General features: G+C 39.0%; 1 protein-coding gene across 6 annotated transcripts in view; it reads right to left on the reverse strand.

The window, feature by feature from the left end:
- Positions 1-21,287, reverse strand: part of rreb1a (ras responsive element binding protein 1a) — a 73,551-nt gene that overhangs the window by 49,306 nt on the left and 2,958 nt on the right. The window contains exon 1 of one of the 6 annotated variants that reach the window (XM_015354598.2): positions 19,189-19,272. The exons of the other annotated variants lie outside the window; for them this stretch is intronic. The gene's annotated coding sequence lies outside the window, so the exon portion shown is untranslated. Of the gene's footprint in view, positions 1-19,188; positions 19,273-21,287 lie in introns of those variants that run through there. 6 annotated transcript variants of the gene reach the window in all.

Here is a 21,287-nt window from a genome sequence, read left to right on the forward strand (position 1 = left end):
ATCAGATTAGATGGTAAGAGGCTCCAGTTAACTGTCATGAAGGCTATTATAACCGGCCCTGATGAGGTGAGGAGACATTTTAGGTTCAGCTGCTACTTGATTTGCAAACATCCTCAGCTTCCTCCACCTCAATTTACATGCAGTGCACATTCAACTTTGTCATTAGTCAATTCACTTTTACTGTTAAATTACTATTTGATTCTAAGCTATTGCTTTAATACAAACCTATGGACACTTTTTAAAGGACTACAGTGCACTTCATAGTTACTGCAGTATGAAGCCTCTATTATACAAGGTAATAACAGTGCTACCAACATGCACATTCACCTTATCCAAATATCAAGGAAGACTTTGAATAAAACCATGAGAGAATTGCTAAAGAGAAACCATCAGATGAAAACCAGTTCCAAATGAAACAAAACACATTTTAAGGAAAAAGAACATTTTCATAATTTCAGGAAGACCTTTAAAACTGGGTAATAATAATAAAAAATAACAAGCTATCTTAGCAAGCAATTCATATTTCAATATGCTAAAAAAACATAATCTTTTGTGTAACATTTAAAAAATGTGTCCAGTTCTCGACATTGCACAATTGAGTTATCTGTGCCTGTGCTGCTGAGAAGAAAAAAGCAACAAAGCTTAAGGTCTTTAAACTGATTTAAAAGGATCCACTAAAAATACCAAATGTAAAAAAAAATCTGCTTTAAACAAGAACTGGGGCCCAGAGCATGCAAGTGGATGTTACGTATCAGCAGATTCAAGTTCGAAAAATGGGAGGCACTTCTTGACAGTTGGGAGAGCAAAGCCTACTTCACTGCTGTGGGGCACAAAAGTAAGAATAGTTTATTGTGCCCCTGCAATTTACCACAGATAATTGCTTTTTTTCCCAGAATAACACTGGAGAACCTAGAAGAGTTTCTGATTAGGTGACCCTGTGACGAGTTGAAAACTCTCCTTGAGCACAAAATAAAACACACCACACAGTATCTATGTCCTATACACTTTCCAAAAAGACTATTAACAAGTAAAAGCTTAAGGAGTTTATTCTGTCTCTGTCTCAGTGTTGAATAGTGCCATTTTTACACCTTGTCCCCCTCCACCCCAACGCCAATATTCTTTGTTGTTCGCCAAGGGAAAGCCAAAAGCCTGAGTATGTGTGAAAGAATGCTGTGGTGCTGCTGCTCTGCTGGATGACAGGCACAGACAAGTGCAAAATCCAAGGTTTCAGAGCAGTTGGCACTGTGAGCTATCGCTTTTTGCTTGCTCTACATCATGCCGAATATCCATTTCAACATGGAAAAGGTTAAGACAAAGGGGAGGAGGGGAGGAGCTGTAGAGACAAGACAAAAATTAATGGCTTCCAACATGCAAAAAAAGGCAAAAGATGCCTCGAGGAGCCTGTAGAACCAGTTCTACAGACTCCTTTTTCTGTTTAACCCTCCAACATCCTGCTACCAAGATCACCTGGGACATTCCTTGCATAAAAACAGGACTGTGCCCTACCCTTTATTCTGAACAAGACACACATCCCCAAAAAAGGACTTCTGTCACAAGCTCTCAATTTAACGCTGCTGAACTGGTGCTTGCACACCAATTTCATCAACTTTATCGCAAAGATGAAGGAAAAGGATCATGCTGTTTTGTACTAAATCAGGACAAGTGATGGAAAGGCTGAGTTTTAGTAATTACATCACATAGGTATTTTTTTTTTATTACAGCTTCCAGAAAATAAAGGAATATTTTCCTTTATGACCGGATATGCATTTCATATTCATCTCTAAGCTCTTTAACTAAACAGTTTCATCCCTTTACTTCACTGCGTTTCCAAAAAGTACCAACGCATTGTTGCTTTGAATGGTATGCAGTTATCTGATAGAGCTACCGTATCAACAATTCCTTTAGTTCCTATCATTATATAAAAAAGCTAACACCCCTTTATCTTTTCACTGGGTTTTTGTTTTCTTATTACATTTTGATTCTGGATATTGCACTTAAGTTTCTTAACAGGGCCAGTGGCTGTTATTCCAATACAGATTTCAGAAACAGCAATTGAGAGTGTTAGCAATGGTTTTATTTAGTAATACTTAACGTCCAGAAAAAGATCAACCAGCATACAGTAGGCCTGTTTTAAAAACAGATAAAAAGCCTTCATCTCAGCTGTATACATATAATTGACAGGACTGAAAACAGCACACACAGCTCTTCATATGGGAATGGCACATGTATCTGCCAGTTGTTGTGTGACTATGAAAGGAAATGCCCTGGTCAGTCGCGGGTTAACAGGCACAAGCTGAAGCCAGTGAATGACTCCCTTGGCAACAGACGAATCAGCTGTCACTTTGCACAGGTGGTTTTGACAAGAGCTTTTTTGCTTTTTTCCATAACGCAGATTTTGTTTTTGGCTAAACAGCAGGATCAGTGATTTTTACTAAACAATATCTTTCAGCTTCAGAGAAACTTGCAGCATCTGAGCAAACCCCAGCAAACCCATGCAGTGTCCTGATGTCTGTGCCATGTTAGACTGCAGCTGCCACCCATAAGTCTGTGACTGACTTGTTGTATCATTTTACCACAGTTCAGCATTTATACTTTTTCAGCATTTCACAAAACGTCTTTGAAATATTTCCAAGGTTTTCACATTTTGGAGAAGACTATGATTGAAGTGGGAAATGCAAAAAAATTCCCATATTACTATTTTAAGCAGCTTCCCTTCATTCCAAGTAAATATAGATGAGAGAATTTCTGCACATGTAGGGAATTTAACTCTTCCCAAGAAACTCCTCAAACTGCCTCTGACCCGAATTGTGCTCCTCTGCAAGATCAAGATTTTGAAAAGCTTTACACTTTTTGTACGGATCTCCCTTGCGTTTATTTATCTCTGTCAGAGGAAGGTAAAATCCTAAACACTGGAAGAATGAGATCAGGCTGATAATCAGCTAACTTTCTTACCCAGTCCCAAATTCCCACTCCAAAACCAAAAGAATTCATCAATGTTTACATTCTATTCAGCCACCAGAGATATGTTTGCCCTAATTCCTCTGGACGCAAAACATGCACTGGAGAAAACAAGATAATTTACTCTTTCCTAAAACAACGATTAAATAATTGGGGAGGGTTTCAACTGCAGACAATCTTTGTTCATTTCTAAATGTTATTCACAATTTGCTGACTATCAATGCTCGAAAACTGCTGATTTACTGAAATCTGGAAAGTCCAAAAATCCAAAAGCACAATTCACAGCTGGCAGGTGCAATCAAAGAGTGACACACTGCAATGTAGCTCTATTGGGTGAAACTGGAAGTCCTTTAGTTGATATCCCCCCCGCTAAATTAAAGATGAATTAATTTCACATAAATGGTTATGAAATACTATGTATAGAGAAGACAAAACTAATTTTGTCAGTCCCACTGTCCATCTCACATGATATACAGATTTCAAAATAAGTTTGGATCTCTCTGAAAAAGATTTCCGTAGCGGTTTCAAGAGTCCCTGCTTTCTCTCTCCCTTTCTCCCTGTCACACTAACACAACTCCAGTTGCAAGGCTCAGCTGCAAGAAGTATCATCTGAGTTTTTATGGTAGTCACAAGCACAGCAGGCTGTTGCTGCTTACATCTGGCAGTTGTCCTCACTGCAACAAATGGCACATTCATGAACCAGAGCTCAGTCAATAAATTCTAGAAGGACATCAATCTTTGGCTGGCTGGCCTCACTTTGCAGAAGTAACTGGTCACTGTGTCAAGCCGCTTTTAACTTTACAGGAAACTGCTTGAAGAAGCTGTGCAATATTTAAAAAAAAACGCTTGTTACTTGTGCTCCCGCATGTGCTGTAAGTCTGCAAAAGGCCACAGCACATCCTTATTCTACATTGTCAATATTCAAACGAGTCAAATGACCAGAGGTTACATAACTGAAAGTTGAGTTAATGACTACTGGTGTAGTGTAAAATAATGGCAACAAAGGTTCTTTTTTTTAATACGCTTTTTAAATGAACCTATCCTGATGGTGACTGTGAACAAACAAACAAAAAAATCCAAGGAGTAAAGAGTCCTTTGTAATACCAGCTCTTAAAAACTAAGATGTGGCTGTTTCTTTAGGAGAAACTACTAGAACAGACCATTGGGTTAGTAAAAAACATCACAAGAGCTGCACATTATCCTCTTAGGCCTCATCTTCCTTGTCAAACAAGAGAGTGCCTGCTGTCAAGCCATAGAGCTGGGAATATCCTCACTTATCTCCTCAGCCTCTGTCATCAAGCATCACGGCAAAACATAAGAGGAAGTGGTTTTAAATTGTTTTTTATATAGAAAATTTAACTTTTTCTATGGTAAGATGTGACTTTTCTGATGCTAAAGTTTTTTTCCCACTTTCATTCCTCAACAGCCAAAATCAGTCAATTACCTTCTCGAAATTCTTTACTTTGTCTTTAGATTTTTGTATTATTTGCCTACAGGGAACGAAAAGCTCCCAATTTTTGGGATTAACATCATATACTTGTGGCTTTTCCAGAGTGGAGCCTTTTGTTGTGATGCAATCTCTTGGATACTTTAATTCGATTTGAACAGGAAAGCCCCACAACACAACATGACAAAACAGTTCTTTTTCTGTAATAAAAGATTACTTTTTTAGCTGCAAATAAGCTTGACACCATCTTCACTGATGAAAATCAAGCTCAATAAAGAAAAAACTTTTAAGGAGCAACAGTGAGAACATTTTTGAGCTGTGTGAGAAGATAATCTTCTCTTTCAACACAAATTGCTATTTCATCTTATAAGTTCAAAGAAACAGCAATGCCGAGCAATTTTGAACTAGGTATCTCTAAACTGCCTAAGCAGCTACAGTATTATCCTAATGTCCTCCAAGCTAATCTCTCTCCCCTGCACTGCCAAAACACAGGCCTGCGGATGCAGGCCAAAGTACAAGGCTACAACATCAGCCAACTGTTGCCGTGGTAGCTGTACCCACCTCCCCCAGCTCCCCGTTTCCCATGTGCTACGTCTAGACCAATCAGCAAGCTCCACCCAGCTGTTTGAGCTCTGCCTGCAAGAGCTCAGTGATTGACAGCAGTGCTGGGCTGCAGAAGGTGTAATCCATCACAGTAGGACGGGACTGCTGCTCTTCACATACAGACAGAAACCTCAAAAGCACATCACATCATCCTCCATCCCCCCTCCCTCTACCCTCCAAAAAAATAATGGACAAATAGTTACGTTTTTTTTTGGTATAGAGTAAAAGTTAGAAAGTCAAACACTGATGCCAGAGGACACAGGAAAGTAATGACTAGAGTACACACAGGAACAAGCAGAAGTTAATTCCACGCTGAAAAGAGTGGAATTAACCCATACATACTCCTTTACAGCTCACACGCTAAGTGAGCTCACCACTCTAACCTCTTCAGAGTTCATTTAAGAAACATAAATATATCAATTTAGAAACTTTTTTTTATTCAAAAAAGCTCTGGCTAGAAAATCAGCTGTAACTTTTACTAGTTCACTGGAATCCAACACATTTCGCTTTGATATTATTGTACTGTATTATGTCCAACTCAAGAAGGTAACAAATTCATTAAAGCATCTGTTTGCTATTTGTTCTGCCTGTTGTACAGCACAGTTATGGTATATGGTGCAGCTAATCATATTTTGAGTTCGATATAGTGCTTAAAAAAACCTCAGGCCTACAGTGAAGTGTTATTTGTCCAGTCTGCAAAAGGAGGTTTATTACAGAGCTTATAGATGATCAATTCAGGGTTTTTGGGGCATTAATCTTCTGTTGCTTTTACTCACTTCAGGTATTCAAAGAAAGTATTTCTTTATACTACTTAAAAAATGCCAAAAAATGTAAAGTCTGCACGGCATTATGATAAATAACTACAACACTGTGAAATGAAGCTGTAAAACTGTTACTGACTGTAGCAAAACAAACTGTTGAAACTAGTTCAGTTTTGGGGCCAGTTTTCAAAACACTTATTTGCAGAGGTGAAGAGGACATGTCAGATGCTTTAAATATTAGAGCACATTATTTGTTGACGCTAAAGATGCATTCCACAAATACCTGAGAATCTTAGCAAAAGGTATTCTTGGAAATCAATTTTTAAAATGTTTTATGACAAATGTAATTGCCTGAGAGCTTTGAAAACATTCCCAAAGTCTAGTGAAGATGTTTATACCATCCTCTATTTTGCCAGTTTATAAAGACTGGGCAAAGACAAGACATACTTGTACAGAAAGGATTTGGGCTTAAACACTTTCACTGATTCAACATTATAAGCACATTGCTTTACATATAAAGAGTTTTGTATTATCACCGGCTATTTATAAACTCCTTATAAGACTCCTTATAAACTGGTCTTACTGTGCCTCAGTGTTTCAAGGAACATTGTAAAAAAATGGATGGGTTAAGGAAGTCACTCAACAATAAAAGAGAAAATTATTTTAAATAAGCCAAATCAAAAAGTAAGAATTGTTAAAAGCTCAAAGGAACAAGTAATAGGTTTATTCCATGATGAAAAGAGAAGTAAGAAAACACAATGTTTCGGCTGTGGAGCCTTCTTCAGGTGCAAGAGGCTCTCACACCTGAAGAAGGCTCCACGGCCGAAACGTTGTGTTTTTTTTCTTCTCTTTTCATCATGGAATAAACCTATTAGTTGTTCCTTTGCAGCCTACGCATGCTGACGCAGCTACCCACCTGAACTGTTAAAAGCTGCCCTCTACCACCAAAAGCAATCACACCACATGACAGCTGACAGTTCAAAAGCAATAGTAATAAAACTAAAACTAACGTTATAATCCACGGTTTCCTTTTGACAATCTGCCACAAAAAAAACATTCAAAATCACATGGATGTTTTTTATGTATTTTATCCCCGGTTACGGGCATACCGACGTCTGCAACACCTCAAGTTCATTATTCTATTGCAAAGACTATGCTGAAAGATCACAAGCATTCCCTGCTGGACACCACAAAAAGAAAAGGACAGTTTTCCAAACTGTGTTAAGGTCAAAGGCTTATTTTCGTAAGGCTTCTCACAAGCAAAGCCACTGCCAAGAGTGGTGTCTGGCTGTAGTCTTTGGGAAGTCTCGTTCCAAACTTAGCTGAATCTACGGAAGTAAAGTCCAGGACAAAAGTGCTCCCCCCTTCTGGTACAAACACGGAATGCTATAAACTCCTGTTTATCTCAAACATGCACAGAAGTCATACTCCAGCTGTTCTTGTGTGTACAGGAGTCGCTTGTTACATATGCAAATTTTTGCAGTTTGAAATTGTCTCCTTGCAACATTCTTACAGTTAATATTCACATGATTTGTACAAGATCTTTGATAAACACCGTCGAGCATGTTTTTTGGTTTCTGACCACTGACACTGGATCTGGAAAAAGGGATAACTCTGTCCTAACCTCTGGTGCAAATTTTCCACAGAGAAGGTACGTTCAACTGGTATCACCATGGAAAATGAGAGACGACTTTCACACAGTTATTTTTATTTCATTCCACATGGTGTCCTCACTTACTACTCTTCACTGGTCGAATTGTGTGTTTAGACAACGTTGGTTGTCTACGTTGGTTTTTAAAGCTAAAAAGATCATCTGGTACCTAGAATAAAGAACATCAAATGAAAAGTTTATTAAATATGTAATCCTGACATATAAGTGATTAATTATTTGAGAGCTTAAGTTACTTATTTTGTCCTCTATCAGTGTTACTGGAAAACTTTGGTTAACAGTGCCATGGTACCCAATCCAAAACAGTGCAACATAGGCAGAGATGCAACTATCTTTTCTAGAAGACGCACAAAAACCAAAGGCACACACCAAAACTCAACGTGCACAGACAAGACCTACAGAATCCTTAACAACAGCAATGGTCAATTTTCTTCCTGAATTACTACAGGTTTTTGTCTGCATTTTATTCCATTTACAAGGTCTTTTATGATGAGTAAGCATGAACCCCCATGAGTTCTTCCTTCCACATAAGATGCAAACCGGGCTCTTATTGTAAATGATTCCAGACCAGCAGTTGAAGCTTGGTTGACTTTGTAAGTTGCTTTGAATCCGCAAACTTATTGATTTCAAACTTTTTAATGTGTTTATTGAATAACTCATTTACATGGGTATTCAGTCTCTCCGGATTTTCGATACAGCTTTAGAAAATGCTGTCATAGGGTAGTAGTCACTACCCTATGAGGTTCAGAAATAAGCAATTTCCAAAGTAGTCCCCGTTTCTTGAAAGATGAGAGGGAATGGCTCACAGTACACTTCAAAATGAATTGACGATGTGTGATCAAAATAAATTAAAAAAATGCAGCAAAACTGAAATAAAGCCTTTGTACCACAAAGTAAATATTATCATGGATTTTACAAGACAGGGTTTCAAGAACTACATAAGCATGCAGGCAACTTAACCAGGTTTAAGATAAAAATTATATTTGCTTGCATTTATATAAACGCAAGGGAAAGAAAACACAAAGTAACTCTGTGAACTTGAGCTCATGTAGTTTTTTCACACTACATATAAATACCATCACAGATGGGTGTATCAAACCTAAATGTATGAATTTAACACCTGACCAGCTGCACTTATGGCAACCGTGCTCACAAACAAAAAAGCCTGCATTAAAAAAGCAGCCAGACAGCAGTGGATGCAATGAATGGACAACGCCATCAATCTCAGCCACCCCAATTAAATTCGAGATGCCTCACAAGGAGTGGTGTTGGCTCAGTCGCTGGGCGTTTCACAGCCCGCACACCCTCGTAGAGCCATGGCGGCTCAGAACTCAGGGAGTGTGGAGGCCCCCGGGCCCCAGGCTGAACGCCCTGCGGCCCCATGCACCAGCTGTGGAGGGCCGCCGGAACGCCCAGCTGCACCTCACAGCCCCAGGACAAGGGATGGCTGGAGACCGTTGGGTTCGCCCGCTGATCTGCTCAGGAAACTAAACGAAAGAAGATGTTTAATTTGCTTCTTTCCAGAATTTACAGCAGGAAACTCATCTCCTGACTGTCCATTTCCCACTGGGCAAGCACCAGGTGGATGGGCCTAAACATCTGCTGGTTACACATTAACCGCACTGGACTCTTCATATCCCTTCTTCTCCATGCTGAACATACTGTCGCAAACCGTTACCTCGACCCCCTTCAGGCCTGCTGAGTCAAAAACCCTTCAACTGTTTTCAGAAAGAAGTACAGCCGTGTTTAAAAAAAATGACAATGACTGCAAATATTTTTTGGAAAGTACAAATGAACATCTGAAACAAAAAACACCATTAATGTTAATGCTTTGTTTTTAAAACCTGATGATTAAATATCCTACTTTTAAGTGCATGTTGTGTAAATGGTAACTGAACTTTGCAATAAGGCTTTGTAGTCAGGAAGGAAATCGTATGTAAAACAAAAATATAATAAAATACTAATTCTTCTAATGAAATTAAACTTATTTGTTGTTACAATATTTTTCTTTTTCTAGAATTCAACAAAACAGCTTTTACAAAGCAGGCTTAACAAGAATCTTGATTTTGAAAATGGGTCTATAGTGTAAAAATGTGGAAAAAACAGTATTATTATTCTTTCAAACAGTATTATCTTCTTTCAAACAATTAACTGTGCAAAATACATAAGATGATGAGTGAAATCTTACTGCACTCACTGATGAAAAATATTTGCAGTTTACCCCAAGTTACAAAAAATAACAACATTTGTACTGGAGCAGAAAGGTCTTGATTGCATAAATACTTGCAGGATAGCATAAAAACAAAAGCAGCACAATTCAAATGCATAAAGGACAATCAACAGGTAGAAAATATGTGCAAGTATTCATCTTCCCTTTTCACTGAATAGGTTATATAATACCTGAAGCTTTTATAAATCTGTTTTTTTTTCTTGAAAAATAAACACTGGTTACAATAGCTAAAAACAAACATAACAAACGTTCCTGTGATGTTCAACCGACGTTTGTGCCTACAGAAAACGTTAATCCTACCAAGCATGCATGCTATTAGTTTGACTTAATGTTATTAGGAAGCTGTAGTGTGCGTTCCAGTGAAATGAAGAAAATAGTGAATTACAACACTTCAGCACAGAGCGTATCGGCTTGATGAGCTCAGACCTTTGAAGGAAAATTAATGAGAAAAAGTATCAGAAACACTGACAAATGCATACGAGTGAGAAAAAACACTAGCGAGGGTGTGTGAGCCTCCCAAACAATGTAACTCCCTCTACAGCTCAGAGTTTTGTGTTTCCTGCCAGAGAACTTATTCCTATCAGATGCTAAAGCATCTCAGAAGCCAATGATCACTACCATAGATTAACAAGACATTAACACCAGTGAGATTTAAAGCACAGGACCTCCTTTTATATTTAGTGATTTTTTTTGTTATTTATGCACTGCTTTTGTAGTTTTTAAAGCAAATGCCACACCTCTCATCTCGTAGCGTCCCCCTTATCCCTGCAGCTCACATAACATTGATCCCCTTAACCCAAAACTCCTTTGTTACCAACAGTTTATCCTTAAGGGATAAAAAGAAAAGTTAAAGTGTGGTACCAGGGGATGGCGATACCTTTTGAATGAGACTCCCACAGCTTAGTTACGGGCATTTCTTTGTCCTGCGCCTCATGATGGAGAAGGGCAGTGTTTCACTAGAAGAAAGGGATGCTCTTTTCCATTGTTTGAATAACCTGAGGGCATTTTGAGGATGGCTGCAAAATGAAAGTACAATGTCTGCCTCTGTCTCAGTAACTGTTCTGTGGCCTAATGACACTGTTCAATTAAATTCTTCACAGCTGCCACCAGACACACCTTAGAAACTGATTTCACCTGCAGCCCCTAAAGGGACGTTATATCTACGCTGTCCATCTCACCTTCCCCTTTGCTTCACAGGAGTTTCCATGGTTGGTGGCCCTTTTTTATTGGTAATTCAAAAATGTATTTTGGAGACAAGGAATTGGGCATATGACTGTACTGTACTGGCGGACATTAAAAGAAAGACACACAAATTTGTTTTTCAAACGTCTTCTAATGTTTCCTAGTGAGGTAAACTACACACTCTGATATTGCCTTCTATTTTGTTTTTCGAAAATTCCAAATTTGTTTCAGAAAGGTGTTTTCTTGCCATGAGTCAGCTGTGAAAATGAACGCACCTTCCTTGTCTGTTGCGTGGATGAGGCACACAGAATGCAGTTCATGTGATACCCAGGCGACTCATTCACAGAAATCAAAGCAGGAACATGTGCAATGACTGAAACACATTTGACATGAGCTACAGACACCTATTTAAAAAACAGGGGAGAGGGGTAATGTCACTAAAATGTATACGTTATAAGCAGAAGAAGAAAACAATAAATAAATCAAGGCCATTAATTGGACTACTTTATTTAAAGCAATCTAGAATCCTAGCTTGTCGTGTGACAAAATGACACAGGAAAGAGAAGTGTGTACAGCTTTGTGAAACTCTGACTAATTCTTAAACACAGAGCTGTTAAACGATAAAAGGACCCTCATTCTTTCATGTTCTTTAATTGAGAGAGGGGGATGGGGAAAAAAGGAAACAGAGATTTCAACATATAAAGTACATTTAGCAGGAAAGCAAAAAAAGAAATACAGAAGTTTCTCAAAAATAAACATGGCACAATACACATACTATCATTTGGATTTTATATTACAAACCTAATATACTGAAAACAGCTGTTGTATAGATTAAAGCAAAATAAAGTCGATCATTTACCCCACTGCAGGTATTTCTTTATTTACAGAAGCTATACATTCACCACAACTGCTACGCTTCAGAAAAAGCAGGATGATTCTCATATTTCTCTTAAAACATCTCTGCAGATTTCTGTCATTCACAGAGGAGCTTGTGAACACAAACTTTACAGCCTCAAGTCTCTTGTCCCTCCCCCCCGAGCTCCTGTTCACTCCTCCGAAATGACCCCCTCCCCCCTCGGAGCTGGATGCTCTCAGGTGTGTGGAGCAAACTTTTTATTTTTTACCAAGAAGCAGCAACAAGATTATAGTCTCCTTGGAAACAAACTGCACCCTGTGTTTGTAGAACAAACAATGGTATCTTTTTGAGTACAACACTAAACAGGCGGGACAAGAAGCAGCCAATTCCTAAGCATGCTACAGTACAAGAGTGTAGGCATATATTTATATATCAGGGCCTGTGTGTTGGGTGGGGGGATCCTGAAATATGAATGAATTAGAAGTGGAAAACACTGTAGAGCTTGAGGATGCTCTGGAATGTTCTCAGAAAATGTGGCTGGACATCACCCTCAACACTAGCAGTTCCAGTGTTATCTCTCGATCAACACTTTTTCTGTTCCCTTTCTTCTAAAACACTTCACTATGGGGCCTTTTCACTGGACTCTTTTGACTGACCTGTAACTTTAAAGGCATGATGTACAAATAATTCAATTTCCCCCACCCCCGGACAATAATACTTGCAAGGAATATTGTTGAGAAAAAAAACCCACCTGCAAACAGGTATAATCAACGTCGATAACAAGCAAATAAACTGAGAAGCATAATGGTGGTTAAAAAGGGACGACACCAATAAAAGAATTGTGCACACTGATATAATGTATAGTTTACTGCATTCATGGAGAGCTTCTAACTATTTCTACAGACTAACTTTAGGAGTGACTGAACCTATTGTCGACTGTTTTTTCCTAGTCAGTAACAGTCACTAAAATCACTCAGTTAGATTTTCTTTATTAACTTAAAAGAGGTAAATACAAGCCAGCATTTCGAAAGGCTGACTTCATCCAAGCATAAAGCTTCTGAGTTTATGTATAACAGAGCCTGAATGTGTTAAGAGTTACTAATGGGAACTGTACTGCAACACCCAAGTTCATTGTTAGACACTAGCTGTTCTCTCCACATTAATCAAAAGTAAGTAAAAACCCATTTTGCAAAAGCATGAGATATTAAAATTTTAACTCTCCAATTTTACTCCACTGATTTTAAGCTGTGGACATTCAAAATATAAATATTTCAATTTAAGAGCTTCCCAATATGTCAACCAGGAAAAAGATCTATGGCCTTATCAAACAGATTTTCAGAATGCTGTAGTGATGCAATTAGGCAGCCAATCAATGTTGTAGCCTGACCTAGTCAGAGCTAAGAAGACGGGCAAGTCTGGGCGTGGTCACTATCACGATGACAGAACTCCAAGGAAAAGCAGGTTGATGCTGAAAGTAATGTTTGTGGACCAGTAGGTGGCACTATTGCCAATGGACCAGAAGTCCCAAAATAATGTCATACACATGTCTATGTGGAAATGGACAGGGTGCTGTAAGAGGCATTGTGCTTTGAATGAAATATAAAATCGTGGTCCTTAAAAGCTCCAAAGCACATTGTCAAAAGACTAGTTAGGTTAATACTGGTACCCTTTCTAAATTCCACATGGGATTCATCCCTACAAGTTCACACCTGGTATCCCTACGAGATTCCACTCAACTGGTGAAGCTATTTCTCTAACGTCTTGAAGCTGATCTAATGTGAGTCTCCCAAGTGACTCCCTTCCTACATGTAAAGCACATCGAGAGGGATGAAAGACTCTGTACGTAAATAAAAGGAGTTGTTATAAGACAGGTTTCGACCACAAGTTGGCAAATGTTCTTTAAAAATTGCTGCAGAATACAATGTGGTAATGTGGCTGCCATCAAGCACTCACAAGACCTCAGCTCACAAGGCTATGTATTAAGAGCACATTCATTAAATCTTTTCATCCTGCACTACAGAATTCTATAAGTTTTTAAGGTTTTTCTATAATCCGGTGCCACATTTTAGTATCTTCAGCCAGATTCTTAAAATAAATTTAGAATTAATTAATTTCCATTATGCCCAAGTGATTTGGAATTATCAAGTGTGTGTTTTGTTCACGTATGGTTCACTGATACAAACCAGACCTGCCCCCCCTTCCCAACACACTTTGACAAGGTGAATTTATTGCTGTCCTTCGTGTCCTACAGACCTGTTTCAGCTCCCTGACATGGTACAACATGGTATGCAGCAGTTCTAAAAGTGAAAGGACTGCTGCCAAATGGAAAAGATTAATTCAACAAGATAAGTTTTGAAGAGATGATTATATAGTACCAAAGAAATGGAATAAAGAATTACTAATGATATCTCTAAGTAGAGGCTTTCAGACAAAAACAAAAACTCTACAGCAACAAAATCCACATGCATAGTCCTGAATGTTTTGGAAATAAGTTCACTCCCCATTTCTCCTTCACTCTTTTCACTTTTGTCCCACTCCTTCTCTCATTCTCAACCAGCACTGTGACACGTTGTGCTGCAATTCGGTAGATTAAAATGACAAGAAATTACAGTAAACATATGAAAAAAGCCACTCTCAAAATGGACTGCCCGCACAGCAGTAAGGACGCCCAGATAGATTTCATATGATGAAAACGCACCCTGGTATTCGAAGGCCTAACTTCTGTTGACATTTAATCCCAGAATACACCATACAGGTAGTGTGTCAGACGGGCTGTTAATGATTCTATATTTGCTACGCTGACAAGCTGTAGAAGCCTTATGAAGGATGGCCCTCAAATCGTGGCCTTTTGAATATAACGTCTCTAATGTACCATTAAATATCTGTGAACCAATCTCACACAACACCACTGAAGGAATATTTGTAAAATATTCAGCACTGGTCGGGTTAAGGCCTTTACCAATGCAAGGTGTGGAAGTGTGAATATGGGTAAGGATACTGAACTAATTCATTCAGCTGAGTAATGGAACTGAAATCACAAATGAAACACTGAACTACTTAGCCTGACACTGCTCTTGAAACCGCACTAATCTGTTTCAACCTCTTTTTGTAAAAGGAGCAAAATCTGCCCAACAACATAAAGTTAGAGGGATCATTATTCCAGGGGCTATTCTCCAATCCCGCACATCTTGAAAACCCCCCAAAAAAATGGCCCACATGCAGGGAGGGAAAAAACAAACCCTCCCGAGCTTTGACATTCAGGACGCAGGAAGGCACACAAGCCGTCTTGTTGCAAATAACCGGGCTGTAAAGCCTGCAGGCAAGAGAGCTGGCGACAAACAGGTTGGACGATGCTGCTTTGCGCTCCTTCCCTGCCTGACTCGACAGAGCAACAAGTGCTGGCTGCGAGTACCACCCCTCCCCCCCACCCTGCGCTCAACCTCCAGAAGCTATCGCAAATCCTCAGGCAGCAGCAACTGCCAGCTGACAAAACTGTTTAGTCAGCAAGAAAGCAGGGGAGAGGCCGCCATTCTGTTGCGCGCGCTCAACTCGACCTCTCTCCATCCCTCCTCAGGAGCTTTAACCCCTTCCTGTCGGCACCAGGCCCCCCGGCTGGAGGGGCGGCAGGAGCGCGCGGCGCCCTCCCCGCCGCAGAGAAAGAGCAGCCGAGCGCGGCTGGCGCGAGGCACGGCAAATGGCAGCTGTGAGGCAGCCTCCCCCAGCTCCATGTGTCTGCTGGTTTTTGTTTCACTTAACAGGCCTTCGCACTACAGCCTCCCCTGGCCGGAGCAGAAAGCCAGAGCTCTTGCTTCATGCCATTGTTTTTACACTTCCTCCATCTTTCCACCATGTGCAGCCCGTTTCACTTCCTGTCTTCCACACCCAGTGGAACCCAGGTGCTGGCTTTTTTTCTCCGCTGCCTGTGCATTCTTGCACACCAGTGACACAGACAAGAGACTAGACTTTGAACCCGCTGTACTGTAAAGACCTGGTTTATTTGCTTCTTGTGTTAGGGGGTGGCAGCGGCGTGTGTCATCTCTGGGAAAGGATGTACAGTACTGTAACACACCCTCCCCCGTGCTTACAGAATCCACACCATGTCTTTCTACGGGGAAAACAAAGACACTAATTGACAAGGCAGTGGTAAAAATCCAGTTTCAGTACTTTATGGCGAAATGTTCTACTTATCACTGTGAAGGAAGGGGGTGTATCCCTGTATGCTGAATTTATAACACTGTGATAAACTTTTACGCTTGGGGAGCTATCATCACGATAGAAAACCAAAAACATTTGCTACATGCAGAATCATACATCTTGTGATACACACTCTATATTAGTCACTCAGGAATATTACACAAATTGTGATTGACTGTTGTGTACAGGCATCCTTAGAAGGCAGCATGATGAAAACGAGTGTTTGAGTGTTACAGAGGTGGACACGCTGTTCGTGTAGATGAGAACGCCAAGAGTCTCTACTCCAAACAGATGCCAGTGTATTTCTCAAATGAGTGAAGTCATGTCAGGCCTAAAGGGAATTAAGTCAAAACTATTGAAGAGTTTGGTTTTATTTGTAATACTTAATCATATCTACTGCAGTACTTAATTGTCCAGTATTGAATATTTAAAATGTAACAACCCTTATTGAATTAAAAGGGGGTTATCATAATCCTGCAAAGTGGTTTTAAAAACAGAATGAGCTGAGATGGCTTTCACACACACAAAAAAAAACAAGTTTAGTTTTACTTTCACTGTTCATCCCTGTATTAAAAATGTCAGGGGCATGATAAAATAAAGCAGAAATATCCATTCCCCAACAAACGAAGCAGAAGGAGGAAATTGTGTCTAAACAAGTTTTTATAAAGTAAGTGACTGAACAAAATGAAAAAAGATCAGGACTTGCATTGTAAATGCCATTTAGTTCTTATTCAAATAAACACAATATCCAAAAGCATCTTTGCCCTTCTCAACTACTACACTTGATGTTAGTTTCAACTTAAGAATGCTAATTTAGAAATTGAATGACAGGACTGGTACTTTTCTTGAATTACGTGGGTGGTGTATTTTTGGCTTGATATCATTTCAGTTCCAAGACACTTACTTAATAAGCATAAAAAATGTTCAACGCCAACTAGTGAACAAGATATTAACCACACAATTTCAAATGAATCTTTCTGAAGCAAAGAGGTGCTGTTTCAAGATTTTGTCCAGCAAAATTCCCCCTTGAGCTCTCCTTGCTGAGTAACAATCAAGGACTTTAAAGCAAGAAATTAGAAACATTTTCTCAGTCCAAAAATACATTGTATGCAATAAGAATATATTCACAAACAGTAGTTTATCAGCAAAATATAAGTAACTTCCAGACATCAAACAATACATGACTGAAGCTTTTATGTTTTAGTTCAGATCAAGTTTACTGTATACAATACATATAAAGCACAACACCTGAAGCATCACACCCTAAAGAAAAACTGCTGTATCCTTCAACACACTGATTATACACACCTTCTCTCCAAGTCTGCAACATTTCTCTGAGACGTAAATCTGACCGTAGAATTAGGCTTAAATTGTAGTACCTCAAGACAAATTACACAAAAGTGTTTCACTCTCCATAAATATCCATGCTCCTGCCACTATATTTACACAAAGCCTAATGGAGACCAGCCAGACAGAACACTTGGGTTGTCTGGTTTTCATATACATATTAGTGAGGCGCAAAGGAAATTCAACAAAATCTTTATTTCAGCTGCTCAACAAATAACAACTTGAAGGAATATTCATCACTGCCAAATCCTGAAAATAAAGCAATCTATAAAGAAACTGTGTCTCCCGGCCCGTTTCAGTTGCCTCTTTGCCATTCCTAATTGATCAGAGAGCAATCCAACAGTCCGGATCTGCGAGGTTGCAGCTTATCAGCACAAAGTTACCTAGAACTCCTATTACATTTCCAGGAGATAAATCAGGTTAGGAATAAGGCCTATACCTTTAATCTCTCATTGAACAAATTATCCAGAAAGAAAAAAGTAAGTTCATCAGACAAAGCTGCCAGTGCAGTTAAAAAATAAAAAAAGGAAAATAAGCTCAAAAACGTTTACAGTTTGCTTTATGAATAACTTAAATGAAGTGTATCAGGGCACCAGGTACCTCATTCCACACAGACCTCATCGGTGCTGGGTCTTACATCCACACCCTGCTATGGAACATAATCTTATCTAAAATAGATGGGATAAAAATAGACCAGAAGCCAAAGGGGGAAGCCCATCTGGACCTCTGGGCTAACAAGGAAGGGTCTTCTTCATCTATAAATCTACGTTTAACAACAATCGCCTCAATCTGTTAAGTGCTTTATGTACAATCTCTGTAAAACTGCTCTTGAAAATTGCTGCTTGTTCATTTTGTGACTCCATGTTTGATTATCTGAGTCTGATGGGAACTAGGACTGAAATGTTCAAAACCTAAGATTTGACACAATTGAACTTCTAAACAGTCAGATATTTTAAGGATTCTGAGTTAGTGACTCTTTAAAATGAAAAAGATGTTACCCTTAACTGCACAGTGTATGAACTGTTCCAGTATTTTTAGGAAAGCTATAATCTGAAGACCACACTACAACAGTCCTATTGGCAAATATTTCATTCTTATGAACCACGCCATCAAGAAACACCTAAACAAGTGAAACTGAAATTAAAAAATGAATTTTTAAATAAAAATCTGTGCCTCCACTATAATATATAAGAATATAGTTGCTAATTATCTATTAGCAAGAGGCTAAATGGCTCTAAAGATGAGTTTTATACTTCTTCTATTAATATGATTATAGTAGTAAACTAACTTAAAATGCCCATCACTTTCCAGTCAGGAATATTCAAGTCAAGAAGTTATTTCTCGTCCTCACATGCCCATACCAGGATGCAAAGATTGCACACGTTTGCACATGCAAAAATAACACTATTAAACCCGAGTTTCATTATTCTGAATTCTGATTATATTCAGAAACTACGTGAATACTCACAACAGAGTTTTATGAAGACGTGACAATCCTGCAATCTTCTCAGCATTCATGCATAACTGTATGTTCATGAAAAAGCACTGAGTAGCTTGCAGGCCTTTTGTGAGGACATTTTACAATGGCTTTTCCCACTGCTAATAGGACCACCCTATTGAAGTCTGAGAAGATTATAGGTGAATCCCAGTTGGGCTATTCAGCCTGCTTGTCTCTGTGACTTTTCAAAGTCTCCTAGCTTCACATGTCTGAATCACAACGAGCAAACAATCCCCACCCGGCACCTACTTCTTTTGTATCAGGAGCCTTTTCAGGAAAATGTACTCCACCAGTTACAAGGCAACACAGAGAGCTGTGCTCAGATTGAAAGCTTTAATCTAAAGATTTGCATGCTCCCATATTCCATCACCTGCACTGTGATGGTTCAATTTAACGTTTCTTTGTGGAAATCAAAGACGGCGAAGAAAATCCCCGACTCTAACCTGAAGATTTACTCGACTGCCATGTCTGCTCGGCTCTCCACCACTATCTAAACCTCTTTCATCTTGTGATGCAGCACCTTCAATCGCCAGTGTGAGTAAAGACTCATCCCAAGTCATTTTAAAAAATGCAGTCTCCATACTTCAGTGTAGCTTGTTACAAATGATTAAACAAAACTGTCAATCTGTCACTACTGGCCCAGCAGCGCAAGCTTGATTTGTCTGTTTTGCCCACATAGGGCCACCGTCCAACATGCATCAGATGCTCTGAGATCAGCAAACTAGAGTGAGTCAGAGAGCCAAAGCAAGGTCGTCTGCAAAGGACACTTTCTTCCCCTGCCATTCAGCTCACCCCCTACAGAAACATCCCAACCTTTAACGGCTCCACTTGAGGTGTCTGAGTGCAGAATTAACCCTTTGCCTCCAAATACCTGGGGCCGCAGTATGGTGCCAGGTGTTCAGGAGAGATACAATGGAGGCCTACTTGCAGGTCGTTCTTGTGGGAATTAAAGCACCAACAACACAGAAAGAAAAGAAATTTCAATAACTCCAACTTAAAGGTACAGAGCCTATATGTTTAAACTTAAAGTGACTGGCACAATATCCAGTCTAAATAGGAAATGGTACCAAAAAAAAAAAAGACATGACTGTACTCCCTGAATCATTCAAAAGGGCAATTTGTGCCGGCAGTACCTCTGTGTTTATCGTCCTCCCTCACACTTCCATCTGGCTAATTATCTTAGTATCTACAGCGGCTTAGCTCTTCACATTCAGAAACATTCAATTATTACATCAGAATTCACCCCTCCCATACTGCATAAGTATCCCTTTATAGGAGAACCCCCCCATCCCACTATTTAAGAACTTATCCTACATGAGAGTCCCTATATATATATACGAGAATTCATCATCCATACCGCGCTAGTATATTATTAATTAAAGATTGATCATTTTCATTACTCATGAAACGGAGTTACTGTAACAATAAATGTGAAACACAGCATTTAGGATTATTACCCATAACACTGGGAGATAAAATAATATACACTGAGAGGAATTAAAAATGTAACAATTGAGTATTGGAAGTTTTGTTGTATTTGTAATGCCTCTCAAAATATTTTCTGTAGTGAAGTAAATTAATTGTGTGATAAGGAATTGTTTGCACTGCTAGTTATTATACTGCAATAATAATTTAAAAATCTAATTACTATAACAGGGTGCCAAGATGATCAACGTGCCCAGGTAGGGTGATCAGTTACTTATCTTAATAGTCACCTAGTAACTATATAGGAATAACTGTATTATACTCAAAGGTTCAGTTTTATTTCCGGTTTAAGCACAGAAACAATTACAGGGCAATGGAGGGGGTCCCGTTAAATTCATGGGTTAATTCTAACAACTCGCCTATAAATCATAACATCATCAATATGCTGATCAAAACATTCTGCTGAATTAAAAAAAATGCTTAGTCGATATCATCTGCTGTCTAATTTAACAATTTCTAAAACTGAGCAACAGTACGGGCTATTTCACAGATGATGTATTGAAAGATAAAGCCTAATTACAATACTGGAGCCTGATACTGTTGGCTTAGTTGGGGGGTTGTCAATTCTCCGAGCAGATTACAAGAAAGACGTTTAAAGGCGTTTGAGGTGGATTTTGGTAATGCCACTGCAGTCGTGTCTGACAGTGTGGGTTATATGAACTAAGCTTATGACGGCATTTTTCAAGGTTTGTTGTCAAATTCAGCACATTTAACTTCTCAACCCTTGCTGTTTCATGAAGGACACAGTTGAAAGCTCAAGTCTGCTTGATCTCAAAGTCAGGGCCTATTGAAATGGATGAATGTTTTGCCCAACATTTAAGCTCTAGAAGTCCAGTATGCAGTATATACAATCAGAGATGCTAGTATCAATATACTCCTTCTCCAAAAATATTATCTGAAGTTAATTGAGTGCAACAGTGTTTGTTAAGCCACTTACTTAATGACGATGGTGATACTGTATATTTTCTAAGTTTACTCAACATCTATTCATCCTAAAAGTTGGTAGTTAAGATTTCTAGTAAATGCTACTAAGATGCAGTGTGCAAATACTTAAATA

This window comes from Lepisosteus oculatus, chromosome 6, assembly GCF_040954835.1.
Source record: "Lepisosteus oculatus isolate fLepOcu1 chromosome 6, fLepOcu1.hap2, whole genome shotgun sequence".
In the NCBI taxonomy this organism is placed as follows: Eukaryota; Metazoa; Chordata; class Actinopteri; order Semionotiformes; family Lepisosteidae; genus Lepisosteus; species Lepisosteus oculatus.